At 39.3% G+C, this 23,251-nt stretch overlaps 1 pseudogene; it reads left to right on the top strand.

Moving 5' to 3' along the window:
* The first annotated feature begins 8,610 nt into the window (after positions 1-8,610).
* Positions 8,611-11,840, top strand: LOC109213524 (annotated as a pseudogene).
* The last annotated feature ends 11,411 nt before the right edge of the window (positions 11,841-23,251 follow it).

The following is a 23,251-nucleotide window of genomic DNA, read 5'->3' as shown; positions in this document are numbered from 1 at the left end:
AAAGAGAGAGATTAAACAAAAAAATGGAAATTAACAGGAATTAACCTAAAATTTACTACCCAACAGTCACAACTAACACAGAAACAGATTAATGCTAAACTAGACTATCAATTAGAATTATGCGGAAATTAAAACAATTTTTGTTTATCAGTAAAAGCACGAATCAACTAATAAAAACCAAAACTAAAGAAAAACAAAAATAAAATGAGAAGATACACTCACTGATTAGACCAGCTTGAACGACTACACGAATTAGGGTTCTTCAAACCCTAGGTTAGGGCTCGTGGGATTCTGCATGGACTTGAGGGATTCCAACTTGAAATTCATCATGAGGAGGTCTGAGAAGGATCGAGGTGTGAATTTGGGGCCCTTTTGAAAACTTAGGGTTTTGAGTCAGATTTTCAAATCAACATTCGAGCCGTTCGGTTGCGGTTCGAGGAAAACTAAAGCTAGATATGGAAGGAGGAAGAGGTGAGGAGCCTTGGGTGTAGATTTGGGGTCATTCAGAGCAGGTAAGATTTTGACCGGATTTTCAATCCGATATTTGAGACGACTGGTGATGATTTGAGGTAAATTGAGGGCAGATTTGGTGAGAGGAGAGTTAGGAGATATCAGGGTGTTCGTTTGGGGCCAGTCTGTGATGGTGTCGCCATCGGAGACGGTAGGGATTTGGGGGCGGCTAAACTAGGGTTTCTCTGAGGAGGGTGAATGAGGAAGACGGGTTTGAGAGGGGGGTCATGGTCCGACACTTAAATATGAGAATTAAATCAGTTCCCAGCCGTTGGATCAGAGATCCTCGACGGCTGGGATTTAAGACCATCGAAACGGAGTCGTTTGGTTAAGTAACGGGGCGGACCGAATTTGGTGATGATTTGGGCCGGATTGGATTACATTTCAGGTGCAAATTCATTTGGGCTGCATGATTTTTAATTGTGAATTGGCCCAAATGACAAATGGCTACTTAAACTCTTTTGGACTTCTCTTTTTTATTAATTTCTTCTTTTATATTTTTTGATTTTATAAAAATAAAAAATTAAAATAAAGACCTAATTTATTCCCAAAATTAATCTAATTATCTCCTCAAAATTGATTAAATCCTAATTCGTGGCAAATTCAACAATTAACAATTAAAAATGCAAAAGTGGACTATTTTTGTTATTTTCTTTATATTTTGTTCTAAAAACCACTTAACCCCTAATTAATCCTAAAATATGAAATTAAATCCTAAATGCAAATGCCAAATGTATTTTCTTATATTTTTCATATGAATTAAAACAAACACCAATAAAATGCAACAATTATCAGAAAATAACACAAAAATTTACAAAAATTGTAAAATAATAAAGAAATCCTTTTTGAATTTTTGGGAATAATTCATATAGGGCAAAAATCACGTGCTCATAGGGCGCACGGTTCCGAGGGTGAAGAGGAATAAGAGGATGGTTTGTTAGTTCGTAGGTCTCGAGCTAGGAGACGTGTTATTTTGGATGACAAAGTCACTCCTCCTCCAAGTTCAGTTCCCATTCACGAAACGAAAGTACCACTTCGGTGAGCTCCAATGAAGAGATGCATGCCGCACCCCGTGACTCTATAGGACAACTTTTTTCTCATGGGTTTGATAATGAAGACTTCGACTTTGTTTCTGAGGAAGCGCCTCTTGCCTTTTTCTTCAGTATCTGTTCTAGTTGATCCTCAGTTCCCCGCACCTCTTTTTGCTACTACTGCTCCGCCCGTGGCTGTTTTGACCCCCTCAACTGCCCCTACTGTTACAACTTCTCATGTTGAAATTGGTTCTTCTAGTAACAGTAGGGTAATGAAAATAGTTACCATCGAAGTCCCTGAGGATGGTAATCTTCTGAAGAAATCTGGCCAAGCCGATGTATGGCTAAAACCGTTGATTGGCTCAGTTAAGAAGTCTAAATTGGAAAGCCACAGCTCTTTAACGTGGATGAATGAAATTTTCCATTCATCTTTAAAGGTATAAGCCTTAGCTTTTTATTTTGCATGTGACTTTCTTTTCATTTGTATTCGGTAATCACATTTTCCTATTCCTCGTGTAGATCAACAATTGGCACAAAGTTGACGAAGAGGATTGTCCATACTGAGCAATTAATGAACAACTATCGCACTGAAGAGGACAACTGGAAGGAACAATTTGATGGCCTTGAGCTTGAGAAAGAAGTTTTAGATGAGGAGAAGTGTACCTTGGAGCAACAAGTGAGGGTAATGGCAGCAGAGTTGGCAATTGAGAAGGCCTCTTCTAGTCAAGTGGGCAAAGATAAAGACCTCCTCGAGTCTTCATTTGCCGAGCAGCTTTCCAAAGCCACAGAAGAAATTAGAAGTTTGAAACAACTGTTGAACCAAAAGGAAGTTTATGTTGGGGAGCTTGTTCAAACGCTCACCCAAACTCAAGAAGATCTCCATGTGTCTTCTAACAAAGTTCAGTTCTTAGAGAGGTCACTCACCCCCTTACAAGATTCTTATGATGTTGCTTTGACTGAAAAGGAAGAGCTAAGTGCCGAAATTGAGTAGTGGGAGAGGGATTATGAAGCCCTTGAGGACAAAGCTACTGTTGATGTTAGTTGGGCTTTCTTGAACACACGCCTCAAAACTTTAATGGAGGCAAGCCAGGAAGGCTTTGACTTAGCTGCTGAAATTGCAAAAACTAAAGAAGCTATTGAGAAAACTCAGCAGAGTCAAAACTTTTCTTCACCTGAGGTAGACATTCCCGTGGGTGATGAACTTGCTCCAGGTGAAGCTGTTGTTCAAAACCTCTTCTGCTCAAGTTGAACATCTTGCTACTAATGATGCCATCTTGAATCCTTCTGATAATACTAGTTCAGAACCCGCCCCATAGTGAAAGTTTGATTGAAAAATTTGTTGTTTTGTTTTTTTTATTGGTGGAATGTTTGGGAAGTTTACCCCTGGTCCATTTTGGGGTTTAGTAATGATTGGAAAGTTTTACCCCTGGTCTGTTTTGGGGTTTTGGGACTAAGTTTATACTTAGTTTTAACCAAGTTTATATAATATTACTTTCCGAGTTTTGTCCAACTATTATAATATCTTATGTTTGAGTTTCTGTTCTACTCTCTTATTGGTTTACCCTTCTCTTATTTCGGGGTTTGGAGACAAATGTTTGCCTTATGTTTGCAAAGTTTGATATATAAATTTCGGCTTTATTTTCTGCCTATTTTAATGTTTGGGTTTTTATTTCACCCTTTGTTATTTAACTTTGCATTAAAAACGCTTCAATGCTCCGTGACTTTTTAAATAATCACGAATTATAAAGGAGGGCCCTTTTATAAAAGACACTTAATGAAGAAACGTCTCAACTTTATATTGGTGTAAACATACGAAAGAAGAAGTAGGAACATACATATTTCTTTCAATAATTTGAGGAAGTTTTGTATTCTTGAATACAAAACTTTCATAAGTGTTTTCTTTATAACAGATTTTACAAAATTCAAGGGTATATCTTGCAACCCACGACTAAATATTGCCTTTAACTTAGATACTCGTAAGATTTTGTAATTTACATCTGCAAGTGTATACTTCATCATAGGTTTCTAAATTAGGCTTGTGTTTTTGGATCTTGATTTGCTCTTAACTTTCGATTTGTTGGGTAGATTGCCTCAGGCTTGACTCAAATTCTGACTTTTCTAGTCTTCTTTGCCTGCCATATATATAGTCCCCCAAGTGTTAGAGCTTTGAAGTATGAAATCTCGAGCACTTGATTATTCCTTCCATGTGGTCCATTTCTTGAAAAGGAAAAATATACGGGACTCGAAGGTATATATATTTTTTAGATAATGACTGCTTAACCTTTTTATTTTCATCAGAAAGGCTGTAACCCAGACCGGGGATGATTTTGCATCTCGCGTATCTTTTAGGTCTAAAATCAACATTTGGTGTGGGATAGCTTTGTGCCTATCATCTAAAATGGTTAGTATAATTAAAAAAGAATAAATCTAAACCTTGCATAAACGATGCCTGACCGGGGGTTTTCCCTTTCAGAAGTAATACTTCTTCAAATGAACAGCATTCCAATTTGATTGGAGTACTTTGCCGTCCATCGTTTCTAACTCATATGCACCCTTTCCAGCCATACCTCGAATCCTGTAAGGTCTTTCCCAATTTGGACTCATTTTTCCAGCATTGGACGCTTTTGACGATTGAAAAACTTTTTTGAGTACGAAGTCCCCAATCTTTAAGTACCTAAGATGAGCTTTCCTGTTGTAATATCGCTCAATAATTTGCTTCTGCGCTGCCATCCTTATCAGAGTTGTTTCTCTCCTTTCTTCAAGCAAATCGAGATTTATTCGCTTCTCTTCCTCATTTGATTCTTCAGTTGCTTAGGTGTATCTCGTACTTGGTTCACCTATTTCAACTAGAATTAAGGCTTCAACACCATACATAAGTGAGAACGAAGTCTCTCCCGTACCTGTTTTTGTTGTCATGCGGTAAGCCCATAAGACTCCTGGTAACACTTCTGGCCGCTTTCCTTTTGAATCCTCTAATATTTTCTTTAGGTTATTAATAATAACCTTGTTTGTTGATTCAGCTTGTCCATTAGCCACAAGATGATAAGGTGTTGACGTTATCCTTTTAATCTGCCAACTCTGAAAGAATTCTATGATTTTCGCACCTATGAATTGCGGGCCATTATAACAAACTATTTCTTTTGGAACTCCAAACCGGCATATGATGTTTCGCCAAATGAAGTCCCTGACTTCTTTTTCCCGTACCTGTTTGAAGGCACCTGCTTCTACCCACTTGGTAAAATAATCAGTTAGTACTAGTAAAAATCGTACCTTTCCTTTGGCTTGTGGTAGCGGACCCACGATATCCATCGCCCACTTCATAAAAGGCCACGGTGCAATAACCAGATGTAATAACTCTGCTGGCTATGTATGTTTTTACCATATCGTTGTCATTTGTCACATTTGGCCACAAAGCTTTCCGCATCTTCTTCCATTTTTGGCCAATAATATCGTGCTCTAATTAGAGTTTTTACCAAGGATCTTCCTGCATGATTTCCACAGTGTCCCTCGTGTACTTCTCTCATCACATACTCTGTTTGAGAAGGTCCGAGACACGTTACTAAGGGTCCACCAAACATTTTTCGATACAAGAAGCCACGATCCAAGCAATAACGGGCAGCTTTTTGTCGAAGTGCCTGAGCCTTTTTCTTATCTTCGGGTAGAATCCCATACTGCAAAAAATTAACGATATCATTTCTCCAATCCCAAGTTAAATTATTAAAATTTACCTCATTTTTGTCCTAATCGAGTGTCGAATGAAACAAATGTATTACGGAAGCGTTTTCTTCATTTGTTACTTCTACAGTAGATGCGAGATTAGCCAGCGCGTCTGCTCCAACATTTTCTTCCCTGGGTATTTGCACAATTTTCCAAGATTGGAATTGTTTAATTAAATCTCGTGCCTTTTCCAAATATTGTTGCATCCTCGCCTCTCTAGCTATATAAGTCCCATGCATTTGATTAACTATAAGTTGCGAGTCACTCTTGATTACAACGTGCTCTATTCTGAGCTCTTGTGCCAATTCTAGACCTACAATTACAGCTTCATATTATGCTTCATTGTTAGTAATGGGATGGCACTTTATGGTTTGCCTTATAGTTTCTCCCGAAGGTGGAATTAGAACAATGCCCAAACCCGCTCCTTTAACATTTGAGGAGCCATCAGTAAATAGGGTCCAAGTACCTGGATTAGACCCGTTGAATACCTACAGTTCCTTATTTGCTTCTGTTACTATTCCTGGGCTGAAATCTGACACGAAATCTGCTAAAACCTATGATTTTATCGCAATTCTAGGTTGATATGTGATATCACATTTACTTAGTTCTATAGCCCACTTGGCTAATTTACTTGATAATTCTTGCTTATGCAATATATTTCGTAAGGGGTAAGGTCTCAACTTTCTAGATGCCATTATTAGTTCTAAAGCAAGTTTTTCTAAATGAGGATATCGAGTTTCAGCATCCAATAAGGACTTGCTAACATAATAAATTGGAGATTGTTTACCTTTGTCTTCTCGAACTAATAATGCACTTACCGCTATTTCTGACACAGCGAGATAGATGAGTAGCCTTTCTCCATCCTTCGGTTTAGCTAGCAACGGTGTGTTTGACAAGTATGTTTTTAGATTTTTGAGTGCTTGTTGGCATTCCTCAGTCCACTCAAATTGGCTTTGCTTTTTCAGCACTAAAAATAACTTAAAACTTTTCTCCGGAGATTTAGAAATACACCTTCCCAATGTTGCCATCCTACCTGTCAACCTCTGCACCTCTTTTTTGCTCGTGAGTATATACGGAATTTCTTTGATGGCTTTAATCTGTGCTGGATTTACTTCAATTCCTCGGTAAGAAACAAGGAAACATAAAAACCTACCTGAAGACACGCCAAATGCACACTTTTCGGAATTTAACTTCATATTGAATTTGCAGAGAATCTGAAATGTATCTGACAAATGTTGTATATGATCCCCTGCCTGTGTTGACTTGACTAGCATGTCATCGATATAGACTTCCATGGTTTTTCCCAGATGTTCGTGAAACATCTTCGTTACTAACCTATAGTACGTGGCTCCAGCATTCTTTAGGCCTAAAGGCATGACTTTATAACTGTAAGTCCCCCTGTCTGTAATAGAGGAAGTTTTTTCCTCATCTAAAGGATCCATTTTTATTTGACTATATCCTGAATAGGCATCTAAAAAACTCAACAATTCATATCCTGCAGTAGCATCAATTAGTTGATCTATGTGTGGTAAAGGAAAAGAATCTTTAGGGCAAGATTTATTCAAGTAAGTATAATCTACACAAACTCGCCACTTACCATTCTTTTTGGGCACCACTACAATATTAGCTATCCAATTAGGATATTTTACCTCTCGGATAGACCCGATTTTTAAAAGCTTTTGTACCTCATCCTGAATCACCTGGTTTTTGAAAGATCCTTGCTTCCTTTTCTTCTATTTGACAGGTGGATATGTTGGATATTCATTCAGCTTTTGGGTCATCACCTCCGGTGGTATACTTGTCATATATGAATGCGACCAAGCAAAGCAATCTGTGTTAGCTTTTAAGAATTTTAACTTACCCTTCATATCTGGGCTCAAGTTGGATCCGATGTAAACTTTTCTGTTCGGCCAATGTATAAATAGTACCACAGCTTCGACTTCCTCAATTATTGTTTTGATGTTTTCGTTCTCTTCTGGCTCTTGAATAGTATCAGGCCTTGAGTCTACATCCGTTTGTCGATCTCTAGTTGAGGTTTGTGTTATTAAATCCTCAACTGAATTTTGTAATTGCTATTTTTTGTCTGCAAAGTCATTTTCATGCTTGAATCTGCCACTTAATTGATACTTCTAGAAGCTTGTTGATCACCACGGATTTGTCTAATTCCCCATTGCGAAGGGAACTTAATAACCTGATGTAAAGTAGATGGAACAACATCCATCTCGTGAATCCAAGGTCTGCCGAGGATCATATTGTACGCCATGTTCATATCTATCACTTGAAATTTTGTATCTTTGACTACTCCTTCTGCGAATGTGGTGAGCACTATCTCCCTTTTTGTAACAACGCTTGAATTGTCAAATCCAGATAAGTTATATGCTTTAGGTACCAATTTGTCATCAGCTTGCATCTCATTTACCACTCTTAAAAGAATGATATTTACAGAGCTACCTGGAATAATCAAAACTTGTTTCACATTATTATCATGTACAAGTAAAGATATTACAATGCATCATTGTGTGTGATCATCGCGCTATTTGTGTTTGTATCATCAAATGTTATACTGTCTTCTTCCAAAACTTGGCGAACTCGCTTTCCGTGGGTAACTGTGACTTTTGACACCTTTTTTGTAGTCATATATGTCACACCGTTGACCCCCTCTGCTCCGCTTATCACATTAACTGTTCTTTTCGGTGACAGAGGTTTTGGTGGCTCCTGTCTATTCTTCATATATGCTCGCCTATTCTTGTCACTAATCAAATCGGTTAAATAACCTTGTTTTAACAAGTGCTCTACTTCACCTTGTAGCAATCTATAATCTGCTGTTTTATGACCGTGATCATTATGAAATTCGCACCAAAAATCTGGGTTTCTTCTGCTAGGGTTCGATCTCATTTCTTTTGGCCACCGCACCTTATCTCCCATGCTTATTAAAATAGCTACCAACTCAGATGTGCTAACATTAAAACTGTAACCACCAATATTTGCTTTTGTACTAATATTGTTGTCCCGTGTATCTCGCTCCTTTCCAAACTTGGATGATGAACCCGCATCTCTGTCCCTTGATCTGGAATCGTACCTCGGGTTCTCCTATTTAGAACGTGAATCCCTTCCTGCTGGTCCCATGTAAGGTTCGTACCTATTTTTACCGGACCTTTTCTCAGTTTCTGGTCGCCTTGAACTTATTCTTTCATCTTCCCGTGACCGAGTGATAGTATCTTCTTTTATCTGTAGCTACGTGTTATACCTGTTGTAAATATCATTCCAAGTTGTTGTAGGGAATTCTCGTAAACTTTCTTTGAGTCTCCTCGTGACTTCTGAGCCTTTTTCATTTAAGTTACTTGCAAACGCCATGGCCGCCAAATTATCCGGTACACGCGGTAGCATCATCCTTTCACGCTGAAATCTATCCACAAATTCCCTGAATAGCTCCGTATCTCCTTGTTTTATTTTGAAGATGTATCCCATCCTCTTTTCAACTTTTTGAGCTCCCAATTGTGCTTTTATAAATGAATCTGCAAGCTCAGCAAAAGAATCAAATAATTTTCTGGTAAAAGAGAATACCATGTTAGTGCTCCTTTTGTGAGTGTTTCGCCAAATTTTTTGACCAGTACCGACTCAATTTCTTAGTTAGTCAAGTCGTTGCCCTTCACGCCAGTTGTAAATGCAGTTACATGATCTCGTAGGTCAGTTGTCCCATCATACTTCGGAATATCGGGCATCTTAAATTTTTCAGAATTGGCATGGGAGCGGCACCTGGCTTACAGGGCTGTTGAGAATATTTATCAATATCCACTCCTTTAATCACGGGTGGCACACCAGGTATCCACTTTATGCGATCGTTCTGCTCCTTAAGTTGTTTCTGCAATGTTAGTACTAAACTTTGTAAATCAGAATTATTTGAAATACCTGACCTTCCATCGCGAGATTCGCTGGAAGTTCCTCCACTGCCTGAATTAGCAAGTCCCGAGCACGGATTCTCTATGGTTGCGGTGTTATTTGGAGGTGGAGTTGGTGGTACAGTTGGCAACCCACTAACAAAAGCTTGAAGAGCATTGTTGACGTGTTCTGCAATTAGTTGCTTCAATGCATCTTCAACAGTTTCATCTTCCCCTTGTTGGTCATTCACATGTGATGTTGATCTGTCAGGTAACCCTTCTCGGGAGTGTTGAGGAGAATTTTGGGGTGAAGGGATTGGAGTTTCATTCTCTTGTTGATTCTGTTGGTTCAGGTGATTTTGCTGGTTTTGTTGGTTTTGTTGGTTGTTGTCGAGCGGTCGACATGATTTTTTCACAGAAAAATAAATTTTGGAAAGTGAAAAGATTATCAGATTTTCGGTAACAGAACCAATTTATTTAACCAAAGAATTAGATTCCCAGTCAAAGCCTATTAAGGAGTACTCGGGCTACTGATAATCAAGAAATTCTATATTCTCAAAGTGATAAGAAAATAAATTAGAATGTGAAATAGCAAAGTGATCAATAGAAAGCAAAAGAAAGTAATTGTATTCCAATATTAATCAGAATGTGTCTTTACAAGTGAAATCCCCTTCCCTTATATAGGAATCTATAAGTACAACGTTTCTTCCCTTTTATGACTGAATCATTATGAACATTAAAGATATTAATGAGACGTTATAATTGGCAATCGTAACTGTTCATGAAGATTCTGTAACGTCTATGATCATTCATGCACATTAATTGACGGTTCATGAATCTTCCTTCTTTACTGTCTTGATTCATTCTGCCAGTGTCTCTTCATATAGCAATTCAGACTCGAGCGACCATAGCCCTTTTATCTCGTGGGTGATTTGCTCGTACCTATTTTGACTCGTGCCACTTTTAATGCATCTCTCCAGCTGTCACTTTCTTAGTGATTCACGTGTCTTGCCACATCAATCACATATATAAATCCACATGTAATATTTATTTTCACCAATACAGTTAGTAAGATTGCTCTGGAACTAAGAAAGTTATTTCTTAAGTAAGTGATGCTAAAATAGACCTAATTTTTTGATTTTAATTAGTAAGATCGATCTGGAACTAAGAAAGTTGTTTCGTAGACTACAAATACTTAAATAGTTGAAAGATTGTTTAAGAAACGTTAATGCCGATTATTATTTTCTTTTCAGAGAAGTAATAGGTGAATATGCTGTGAATAAGGAAATTGAGCTTGAGGATTTTGGACCTAATGTGTGAAGGTCTAGGGCTTGAAGTTGGGTATTTTGGCAAAGAACATAGTTTAACTCAACTAATAGTGACCCACCGCTACCCAAAATGCCCTAACCCAAATTCAACCATAGGAATAGCTGCACACTGTGATGTTTCACTCATCAATTTACTCCAACAAGAACTCAGTGGTTTGCATGGGAGACAACAAAAGGATGGGAAATGGTTTGATTTTAAAGGTATACTTCTCTCACTTCAAACACATTAATATCATTTTTCGTCAAGCATTCGAAATCTATTGATCGACTAATTTGAATTCGTACAGCAGAAAGTCTATTATAAAAAACTCCATTCTTAAGTCTCGAAAAGTTGAAGTTTTTGTCATTCCACTCTAAACACATTAACTTTTTATTTTCCATACGATAAGCTAAGTGATTGGTGAGCCAACTAAGCACTTTATTAAAAAGTGAAAAACGACAAATGAAGTGGACAACTATTCATAGGGGTGTGCATTCGATTTATCGATTCGATTTTGACCCTTATCGATAATTACTTATCGATTATCGATTTGTACATATGCTTATCGTTATCGTTTCAATAAGGTCTCGATTTTTTCGATTTCGATTTCGATAACAAATAATCGATTCGATTTATCGATAAACCGATTCGAATGCACACCCCTAATTATTCAAATATGACCCTTAGTAATTGGAAGTTGCTGGTGTTTTGACTTCTTCCCCCAAATTCTACATACAATAGAGTTTTGAAACATATTGCATATTTTATACTCTTCATTTTAAGGTGCTCATTGTTACATCTAATAACATCGATCATGCATTTCTGTTTTATTCATTATCTTTGGTCCTTTAAAGTCTACTTTGTTATTCCCTCGTCTTATTTTATGTGACACATTTACTATTTGGAGAGTCAGTAAAATCTTTTTTACTATGATATTCTCATACGTCTTTTAAATATTTGAATTATTAATTATTGTAATTTATAATAGTTTTTATTTAGTCTCTAAATATATAAATTTATTTCAAAAAACTTGAAGTTGCTATGTCATAGATCGAAAATTAGATAATTTGATGCTCGAATTTTTAAGCATATCACATAAAGTGGGACAGAGAGGGTATTGAGTTGTTGTTTTTTTAATGGCCACTATGTAAGTATGTACAGGTTGTCAGCAACGGAAAACTATCGGCTGGAGTGCATAGAGTTATAACAAATTTAAAAGTATCCGTAATAAGTCTTGTTGAGTGCATTATTGAACCCGCAAATTAGAAGTACTTAGAAATGAAAACAACCCTTCACTATTTGAAATTTTAAATCCTTCTCCTACACAGAGTACTTGGGATATTATTTCAGCGATACCACTGAAATTGAAGCAGCACTGAAACCATACAAGCTTTAGTTTGCCTGAACAAGTATTGTTGTGTTTGATAGTATCATCTGATCAACTACGTTTGTTGTTCGTAATTAATATGTTTCTGTCAGTTGTATGAGATAAATAAATGTTATGACTTATGATCTAGACCTTGTTGAGTTTGCTTGTTTCGATAAATTCAGCAGTAGATGCAGTTCTTTCAGCGACCGGTTCATTTGAACCTAGTATTTTTGAGGTAGAGCATAGACTTATATGTGAACCTTTGAAATCACCACAAATATTTGTCACGATCCGAATTTCCCACCGTCGGGACCATGATGACGCCTAACTTTTCAGATGCTAGGCAAGCCAACAGTTAAAGATTTAATACGCTAACCCTCAACCAATTCAGTAAATAAGAGCAATTGAACCAAAACAGATTAAATGAGTGTAGAATTTCATAATAATCCAAGTACTTATACACAACTACCCAGAATCTAGTGTCACAATTCACGAATTTCTAAGAGTCACAACAAATACTGGCCGAAAGAAAGTACAATTGTCTTTGAATTAAAAGAAGCAGTAAACTGGAATAACTGGAAGGGGACTCCAGGGTATGCGAACGTCGGCAGACCTACCTTGGGTCTCCTGTAGGATTGAAGGCAGCAACTCAACTCGGATCAACACGGTCCAGTATCGAAATCTGCACAGAAAGTGCAGAGTGCAGTATCAATACAACCGATCCCATGTGCTGGTAAGTGCCGAGCCTAACCTCGGCGAAGTAGTGACGAGGCTAGGACAAGACACATACATAAACTTGTGCAGTTAAACAATATGCTAGCAGAATAACAACTAATAGAAGCTAAGCAGAAATTAACGGGAGGGGAAACATGCTAATGGCGTTACAAAATAAAGAATCACAGCGATAGAGGAATTTAAACAGCTAGTACACCTTGAACCGGTAATAACAAGTAACCACAGCAAACAGAAAATGTACGGCATCACCCTTCATGCTTTTACTCTTAACCTCACCAGATAATCAATAATAGAAATGTACACGGCATCACCCTTCGTGCTTTATCACTCAACCTCACCATATGAATAATAGAAACGTGCACGGCATCACCCTTTGTGCTTTATCACTCTACCTCACCAAAACAAGAGACAACAATAATAGGGAGATAGAAATGACAACAACAAGTCTTACTTCAACACTTAGTTCCACAATACAAATCTCAACTTTGAGTAAAAACCCCCCATCAATACCAAATTCAATAAAACATGATAAGAAATTGCTCAACACATCGAATAGCTAGTCTAAACATGAACAATATGATCAAAAATACAACATTTACAAGAATAAGACTCACTCACATGCTAGGACTCGACAACAACGTATAGATACTCGTCACCTCACCTATACGTTGTACTCAACATCCAAACACGTAACAAGTAAGCAAATAACACCTAATCCCTCAAGCTAAGGTTAGTCAGGACACTTACCTCTCTCCGACGGCCAAACTCAAAGCTCAATCACGGCTTTTCCCTTCACACAAGCCTCCGGACCAATAGAATCTAGGAAATTACCAACTAAACAATTCAATTTAAGCCTTAGGAACTACCCATGATAGCAAGGAATTCAATATAGGCCATTTTGGAAAAAGTCAACAAAAGTCAACACCCAGGCCCGCTTGGTCCAACCCCGAAACGATTACCCATTCACGCTTGAGCCAGGATATACAATTGGTTTTGAAATCCCAACTAAATTTGAGGTCTAAATACCCAAATTTCGAAATCCCTAGTTTCTACCCAAAAATCCCCAATTCCACCATGAAAATCTTAGATTCTAGGTTGAAATCTTGTAAAATGAAGTGAAAGATTGAAAGAAACGAGTTAAGAATTACTTACCTATGATTTGGGGAAGAAATGGTCTTTGGAAGATCGCCTAGAGGGTTTCTTGTTTTGAAAATTTGAGGAATGATTGAAAAATCTCGTCTAAGTCCCTTTTACACAGTTGCAGATGTCGCATTTGCGACATGAGTTTCGCAAATGCTAAGGTACCATCGTAAATGTGAGGTCCTTCACACCTCTGCTGCTTTCGCAGTTGCGAAGATATGCTCGCAATTGCGAACTTAGCTCTCCGCAAATGCGACAAAAAGATCGCATTTGCGATCACTGCCTTCCCAGCCTCAGTTCGCAAATGTGAAGAATTCCTCACAATTGCGAGGTCTGCTTGGCCCAGCTACTCTTCGCATTTGCGATGAGAGCCTCGCAAATGCGGAACCTGCAGGGTTCGCAATTGCGATACATGAGCTCGCAAATGCAAGATCAGAGGCCTGCAACAAGTTCAGTTATACCAGCAAAATTTTCTAACTTCAAAACACGCCGTATCATGTCTGAAACTCACCCGAGCCCCGGGGACCCAAACTAAACATGCAAACAAGTCTTAAAATATCATACGAACTTGCTCGTGCGATCAAATCGCCAAAATAATACCTAGAATTACGAACTTCGCACCAAATCACATGAAATTCTTAAGAACACTTGAAATTCCTCTTTTCTCAACCGGATGCCCGGATCACGTCAAATCAACTCTGTTTTTCACCAAATTTCACAGACATGACTTAAATATTATAATAAACCAGTACCGAGCTTCGGAACCAAAATACGGGCCGATACCAACGAGATCAAACATTAATCAAATTCTGTAAACCATTAGATTTTCAAACTTACAATTTTTAACAAAAATTCATTACTCAAGCTAGGGACCTTCGAATCCGATTTCGGGCATACGCCCAGGTCCCATATTTCAATACGGGCCCATCGGGACTGTCAAAATACAAGTCCGGGTCCGTTTACTCAAAACGTTGACCGAAGTCAACTAAATCAACTTTTAAAGGCAAAAATTATTATTTTTCTCAACTTTCCACATAAAAGCTTTTCGGAAACACGCCCGGACTGTGCATGCAAATCGAGGAGGGATAAAATGAGGCTTTTAAGGCTTCGGAACACGGAATCAAGTTCTAAAATATAAGATGACATTTTGGGTCATCACAATATTAAATATGAACTTTAAAGGTCTTATCCATCTAGTTTAAATCCTATATTCGCTTATATAGATAGTTGAGAAGTGAGTAAATTGGTTATGCTACATTTACAATGTTCAAATTTTTCAATAATTCCTATTCTGGGGTGTCTATTGTGTTTTTCTGTGTTTCGGGCATCATATAACTCTCACACCAGATTTGAATTTGAGGATGGGGATGCATTCTTGACCTGGTAAGATAATATGTGGTGTGTATGTATAATGTTGTCCAATCATGGCGCGCTAGGTATAATAACAAGAAGATTCAAAAAAATACGAGAACGTCACACTCAGGATCCGTACTTGTGAATTAAAGTAATACTTTGACCCCTCATTACCACAATATTCAATGCTTCCTTTAATTATGTCTAGGGAATTCAAAAACTTTACACAAAAGAAATTGTTTTTACCTATTTACATAATATAAATTATGGACGAAGGAAATTCAGTTGAACCTAAAGGTGTTAATCCGGCCGGGCGACCCACTAACAACCCAATTCAACCCGGTTTAGCCCTGGTCAGCTTGGTCCGGTGATGGGTGGGACGCGTTGGCTAGGTTAGGGGGTTGTTCCGGACGGGGGCTGGCTTTTTTTTTTTTTTTGGTTCCGGTGCTAGCCCAATAACCCGTTCACGGGTTTTAACCGAGTTCCAACCCGGTTTACGTTGCAATTTTTTTTTCTAAATTCTGACCGTTGCAAACGGCCCGTTGGCAACGACTATTTTTTGCATTTTTAGCCGTTTCGGCCTACCCATTACTAAAATAGTCCCCCCCCCCCCCTTCTTTTTTTCTCACAACTTGTTTTCGTCTTCTACTCTAATTCTCTCTCAATTCCCTCTTGATTATTGAATTGCTTATTACTCTCAAGTTCTCAATTGATTATTATTTTAAGTTTTGTCAATTTTTTACGGTAGTCACTACAAAATTACAATTATCAAGTGAAGTGTGGTTCCCATACTTCTAGAGTGCGGTCACATGTTTGGGAATACTTTGAGGTGGTAGAAGAAAATGAAGAAGTTCACAAAGTAGAGTGCAAGAATTGTGGTTGAGTATTTAATGTTCATTAAAAGTGGGAGGGCACATATGGTTTAAGGAAGCATATCAAGGGTTGTCTTGAGCGTCTTCCAGGAATTCGTATTTAAGTTGATTTGAAACAATTTGTGTTATTTTAAATTTATTAGACTTATTTAAGTTTAATGTGTTAATTTACTAGACAAGTTACTCTTATTGGCATCTGGTAGCAGTAACACTAAAATTTTAATTTGCAAGTTCAAAAATATAAAATTCAAAATAAAACTTGAAAGTTAATTTGAAGTATTATTATGCAATGAAAATATGAAATGAAAGCTTTTGAATTTTGGGCCTTACATATTGGTCTTATCAAATAATTTTATGTAGCCACTTAATTTCAATTTTCAAATTCCAAATTTAACACTTAAAAGTTTAAATTTTAAACTTTAAAGTTTAAAAGTATAATTTTATGTCTTAAATTACTTATTTATTATTTAGAAGTTTTCAAACACATAAATATCAATTATACTGAACAGGAAAACATAATACACTAAAAAAATTATAAAGTCGGCCTGGTTCGAAATTAGATAGGCCCGAACCTGGACGGGCCCACTAATGTACGGAATTACCCAACCCACTAACAACCTGGTATGTCAGCCCAAGCCAGTCCGCCCCAAAAACCGGCCGGGCTATTTTTTCTCGTGACCAGCCCGGTCCAGCCTGTCCGGCAAACACCTATAGTTGAACCCTTTCCTTGAACCAGGGGCGGCTCAACACTCTTGGAGGCCTAAAGTCAAAGTAGCATAAGAGGTCTTTAACTTTTTTTCCAAACAAAAAAAAAATCTTATATACTACTCCATAATTTATTTAAAATCTAATTTTCTAGATTTTTGAGATGCAAAATTATGAATAATTATTTTATTATAAATTTCTTATAACAATTCTTTTTCAGTCGGTAATATAGCTAATCCATTCAATCTTTCTTGCGCCATGATGATTTGAAGTAAGATTTTATCAATTTTAGTTTTAAAAAACTTCTTTCAAGTTTCTAGTTTGTGGTCGAGGGCAGCATAGCAATTGTTATAGGAACTGGTATTATTATTCTACAAGCAATATAAGTATTTGAAAAAGAATCAAGTCTTTTTATCTGATTGAGTATATCGACTAGAGTACTAACATCTCTCTTTTTTTGGAATTGTTACAATGATTCAACTTTTTTTTTCTTAAGTTTTGAATAACCGAATTCATACTTTTTATTTGACATATTTAAATTTTGATAAATACTAAGAGGATAACATATTCGTACGTATTGATATATCAAGAAAAGCAAATGTTAGATGCAAACTAATACTAAAAAGTTAGAATAGAATAACCTAATTCATTAACTTGATGTAAAAATAAATATTTGTTGCTTTCACAACTTCTCATAGGTTTTAGCTTGATAGACGAAAAATGCAGAACAATAGGATCTCTTGGAGGCACAAAAGGAAAAGTATAATAGTAGTAACGTATGGTGAGAACTGAAAAACATAAAAAAGAAAAATTGAATATTGTGAAAACCAAGAAAGAAAGTGAAAAGATTTATATAATATTTAATGAGGAAAAGACATAATCACTTGGTCCCTTTTAGAAATTTTGCATTTACATGTTAGGGGCCCAATTTTAAGAAACAAAGATATTTTTCCTTTTCAGTTTTTACCAATATATGTAATAAGAGTAAATATAATTAATTTTAAAAAATTATAGAATAAAAAGTGAGGCCCCCTAAAGTTGGGGCCCTAAGCTTGAGCTTCAGTGGCTTTACCCAAAAGTCGGGCCTGCTTTGAACATAGCTCTCACACTGTTGTTGATGTTGTTGGGTGAAATAAGGGAGGATTCTGTGTTGTACGGAGGGATATATATATATATATATATATATATATATATATATATATATATATATATATGAACTTAGCTCTGACACTATTGTTGATGTTGTTGGGTGAAATAAGGGAGGATTCTGTGTTGTGCGGTGGGATCGGGTTACACGCCGCAACAACCTATGTGTTTCTATTTCCTTAAGTTCTGTTAGTTTTAGGTATTCTCATTTGAAATGCTAAGAATTGGTAATTCTGGACGACACTGGCTTATTTTTTGAGGATGTAGTTAATATTTTTAGTTGACTGTCTTATTCTGTTCCGTATTTCCTTTTTCTGTCTTTATTTTATACTACGTACAATTGTAGTGTGAGTGACCTGTCTTAGCCGCGTCACTACTTTATCGAGGTTAGGCTCGGCACTTATAGTGCACATGGGGTCGTTGTACTCATACTACACTCTACACTTCTTGTGCAGATTTTGGAGTCGGTCCCAGCGACGGTTATTAGTGAGCTCGGATTGGACAGCTTGCGAAGACTTGAGGTGCAGCTTCTCAGCGCCCGCAGCTCCTGGAGTCCCTTTCTCTTTTCTTTTATTCAGCTGTGTATTTTCATTCAGACATCTTTGTATTTCTTTCAGACCCTTGTATGTACTATTGTAGTAGCTCGTGAACTTGTGACACTGGGTCCAGGGATTTTTAGCTGATGTTTGGCAATTTTAGCTTCCACATTTATATCTTGGATTATTTCAGTTATTTTCGTTCTTCCTCATTATATAATTTAAACTATTAAAAATGGATAAGTTGTTCTAACATTGGCTTGCCTAGCAAGTAAAATATTAGGCGCCATTAAGGTCCCGACGGTGGGAATTCCGGGTCGTGACAAGTTGGTATCATAGCACTAGGTTACATAGGTCTCACAAATTACGAGCAAACTTAGTAGAGTCTGGAGGATCGGTACGGAGACGTCTATACTTATCTTCCAAAGGCTATGGAGTTAGGAATAATTTCACTTCTATTCTTCTCTATCGTGCGATCTTATTCTATTATTGCTGATTGAACCCTTCTATTTTGTTCTCTCGCAGATGGCGAGAACACGCATCGCATCTTCAGCTGGACAGCAACCGGAGTCCCCAGCAGCAGCTCCTACGAGGGGCAGAGGTCGAGGCCGAAGTCGCACCAGAGGCTGAGGTGGGGGCAGAGCTCAACCCAGAGCTCGAGCAGTAGCACCTGCGGTGGAGCCTCAGGTGGAGTTCGATGAGGAGGTTCCAGCCCAGACTGTGCATGTCAGACCAGCTCCAGTCCCGGGGAAGTTCATCATCACCCCAGTGTTTCAGGATGCTTTGGTCCGTTTGGTGGGCCTTATAGAGAGTGTGGCCTAGGTCGGTACATATCCTATGGCACCAGCCGTCTCTCAGGTTGGGGGAGGAGCACAGACTCTCGCTACTCACACTCCATAGTAGATGGATCCCCAATATTAGACTTCGGCTACCCCGCCAGTTTACCAAGCTCTTCCCAGATCACTTCAATGGTGCATCTTCTGAGGACCCACAGGATTATCTTGATTGCTGCCATGAGGTGCTGCGGAACATGGGTATAGTTGTGACCAATGGGGTCGATTTTGCTGTGTTTCAGATGATTGGCTCTGCCAAGAGACGGTGGAGAGATTATATGTTGACCAGACCAGCTGTGTCGCCTGCTCTTACTTGGGACCAGGTCTCTCAGCTATTTCTTGAGAAGTTCCTTCCTGTCACACTGAGAGAGAGAGAGAGAGAGTTACCGCAGGCAGTTAGAGCGTCTCCAATAGGTCAGTATGTTAGTCACTCAGTATGAGACCCGTTTTGTGGATCCGGCCCGTCATGCTATTCTTTTGCTTCCTACCGAGATAGAGAGGGTAAGGAGGTTTATTGAGGGACTCGTTCACCCAATCAAGCTTCAGATGGCCAAGGAGACTGGGGTAAGATTTCTTCTCAGACAGCTGCTAATGTCGCCAGGTGGATCGAGGATGTTTTTTCACAAGAGAGAGGTCAGGGTTCCAATAAGAGGCCTCGTCATTCTGGTGGATTTAGTGGTGCCTCATCTGGATGTAGGGCTACTTTTGGTAGGGGCCATCCTCCTAGGCCATATCAGTCAGCATTTCAGGCATCCCACAGTGCTTCAGGGAGTCGTGGTCCTTATGTGCCTCATTCTGGGCAGCCAGCCTACAGTGCACCGCCAGCTCCTATCAGTGCACCTCCTATTCAGAGTTATCACCATGGTTATCCGGCCCGTTCGGGTCAGTCTCAGTTCCAGCAGCCACAACACCAGGATGGATATTTTGAGTGTGGTAGTTTTGGGCATATCAGGAGGACATGTCCGAGATTATTGGGCGGCACGCCATAGCAGAGTTCATGTGCAATGATTCCGGCACCGGTTGCACCACCGCCCGCTCAGCCAGCTAGAGGTAGGGGTCAGGTAGCCATAGGTGGAGGTCAGGCCGTTAGAGGTGGAGGTCAGGTTGCTAGAGGTGGAGGTCAGACTGCTAGAGGTGGAGGCCAGCCAGCTAGAGGTCGTCCTAGGGATGTGATTCAGAGTGGTGGGGCCTATTTCCGATGTTATGCTTTCCCAACCAGGCCTGAGGGTGAGTCATCAGACGCTGTTATCACAGGTATTATTTTAGTTTTCCATAGAGATGCTTCAGTTCTATTTGATCCGTGCTCTACTTATTCCTACTTGTCATCCTATTTGGCTTCATATCTGGTAGTGCCTCGTGATTCTTTGAGTGCTCCTGTGTATGTGTCCACACATGTTGGAGATGTAGATTGTTTTTATCATTTGTATGTGGTTACTATTGGGAGTCTTGAGACTAGCGTAAATCTTCTACTTCTCGACATGGTTGATTTTGATGTCATTTTGGGTATGGATTGGCTGTCACCTTATCATGTGATATTGGATTGTCACGCCAAAAAGGTGACCTTAGCCTTACTGGGGTTGCCTCAATTAGAGTGGAGAGAGACTCTTGGCCATTCTACCAGCATGGTTATCTCTTATGTGAAGGCTCGGCATATGGTCGAGAAGGGGTGTCTAGCTTATTTGGCTTATGTCCGCAATTCTAGTGTGGAGGTTCCTTCCACGGATTTAGTACCAGTTATTCGTGAGTTTCCAGAGGTGTTTCTTGCAGATCTGCCGGTGATGCCAACCGACAGGGATATTGACTTCTTTATTGATTTGGTTCCGGGCACTCAGCCCATTTCTATTCTGTCATATCGTATGGCCCCGCCAGAGTTGAAAGAATTGAAGGAGCAATTGCAAGATTTGCTTGATAAGGGCTTTATTAGACCTAGAGTCTCGCCCTAGGGTGCGCCTATGTTATTCGTGAAGAAGAAGGATGGATCGATGAGGATGTGCATAGATTATTGGCAGTTGAACAAAGTCACCATCATGAACAAGTATCCATTGCCGATGATTGATGAATTATTTGATCAGCTTCAGGGTGCCAAGGTGTTTCCGAAGATACATTTGAGGTCTGACTACCATCAGTTGAGGATTAGGGCATCATATGTCCCTAAGACAGCTTTTTGGACTCGATATGGGCATTATGAATTTCTAGTGATGTTATTTGGGCTGACAAATTCCCCAGCAACATTTATGGATTTGATGAACCGGGTGTTCAAGCCCTATTTGGATTCTTTTGTGATTGTATTTATTGATGATATCTTGATCTACTCTAGCAGTCGAGAGGAGCACGAGCAGCACCTTCAGACTGTACTTCAGAATTTGAGAGACAGCCAGTTATATGCCAAGTTTTCAAAGTGCGAGTTTTGGTTGAACTCAGTCACTTTCTTGGGGCACGTAGTATCGGCAGAGGGCATTCAGGTGGATCCTAAGAAGATTAAGGCAGTTCAGAACTGGCCTAGACCCACTTAAGCCACGAAGATCCGGAGTTTCTTAGGTTTGGCGGGTTATTACCGTCAGTTTGTAGAGGGGTTCTCATCCATAGAAGCCTTGTTGACCAGGTTGACCCAGAAGGGTGCCCCGTTCAGATGGTTAGATGAGTGTGAGGCGAGCTTTCAGAAGCTCAAGACTACTTTGACTACGGCGTCGGTGTTGGTGTTGCCCGCAGTTCTGGATCTTATAATGTATACTGTGATGCATCTCGTATTGGACTTGGTGCGGTATTGATGCAGGATGGCAAGGTAATTGCATATGCTTCACGGCAGCTGAAGGTTCACAAGAAGAACTAGCTTGTTCATGACTTAGAGCTGGTAGCCATTGTTCATGCGCTGAAGATTTGGCGGCACTATCTTTACGGCGTGTGATGTGAGGTATTTACGGATCATTGGAGCTTGCAGTATTTGTTCAAACAAAAGGAGCTCAATTTAAGGCATAGGAGATGGTTGGAGCTATTGAAAGACTATGATATCACCATCTTGTATCATCCCGGGTAGGCCAATATGGTGGCCGATCCTTGAGGAAAAAGTCAGTGAGTATGGGCAGCCTTGTGTACATTCCAATCGCTGAGAGACCGCTTGCATTAGATGACCAGGCTTTGGCCAATCAGTTCGTGAGGTTGGATATTTCAAAGCCTAGTCGTGTTCTAACTTGTACAGTCGCTCGATCTTCCTTATTTGAGCGCATTAGGGAGCGACAGTATGATGAACCTCATTTTCTTGTCCTTAGGGACATAGTACGGCACGGTGACGCCAATAGGTTACTGTTGGAGATGATGGAGTTTTGAGGATGCAAGGTTGTGTTTGTGTACCCAAATATAGATGGACTTCGTGAGTTGATTCTCGAAGAGGCCCACAGTACCCGGTATTCTATTCACCCAGGTGCCTCCAAGATGTATCAGGACTTGTGGCAGCATTATTGGTGGAGGAGGTTGAAGAAGAATATAGTGGCATGTGTAGCTCGGTGTCTAAATTGTCAGCAAGTAAAGTATGAGCATCAGAGACCTGATGGTTTGCTTCGGAAGATGGAGATTCTTGAGTGGAAGTGGGAGCGTATCATTACAGATTTTGTTGTTTGACTCCTATGGACTCAGAGGAAGTTTGACGCGGTATGGGTCATTCTGGATAGGCTGACCAAGTCAGCATTTTCATTACTGTGGCAGTTACTTATTCTTCAGAGCGTTTGGTTGTGATTTACATCCGCGAGATCGTCCGTCTTCACGGTGTGCCTGTGTCTATCATTTCTGATCGAGGTACGTAGTTCACCTCGCACTTCTTAAGGGCAGTACAGCGAGAGTTGGGAACGCAGTTGAGTTGAGCACAACATTTCATCCTCATACGGATGGACAGTCCGAGTGCACTATTCAAATATTGGAGGATATGCTCCGCGCTTGTGTTATAGACTTCGGAGGTCCTTGGGATCAGTTCTTGCCACTTGCGGAGTTTGCCTACAACAACGGCTACCAGTCGAGCATTCAGATGGCTCCCTATGAGGCATTGTATGGGAGGCGATGTCGTTCGTCAATTTGTTGGTTCGAGCCGGGGGAGGCTCGATTATTGGGTACAGATTTGGTACAGGATG

This window comes from Nicotiana attenuata, unplaced genomic scaffold (assembly GCF_001879085.1).
Source record: "Nicotiana attenuata strain UT unplaced genomic scaffold, NIATTr2, whole genome shotgun sequence".
In the NCBI taxonomy this organism is placed as follows: Eukaryota; Viridiplantae; Streptophyta; class Magnoliopsida; order Solanales; family Solanaceae; genus Nicotiana; species Nicotiana attenuata.
The sequence above is the reverse complement of the archived record's forward strand: the minus strand, read 5'-3'. Positions and strand labels throughout refer to the sequence as shown.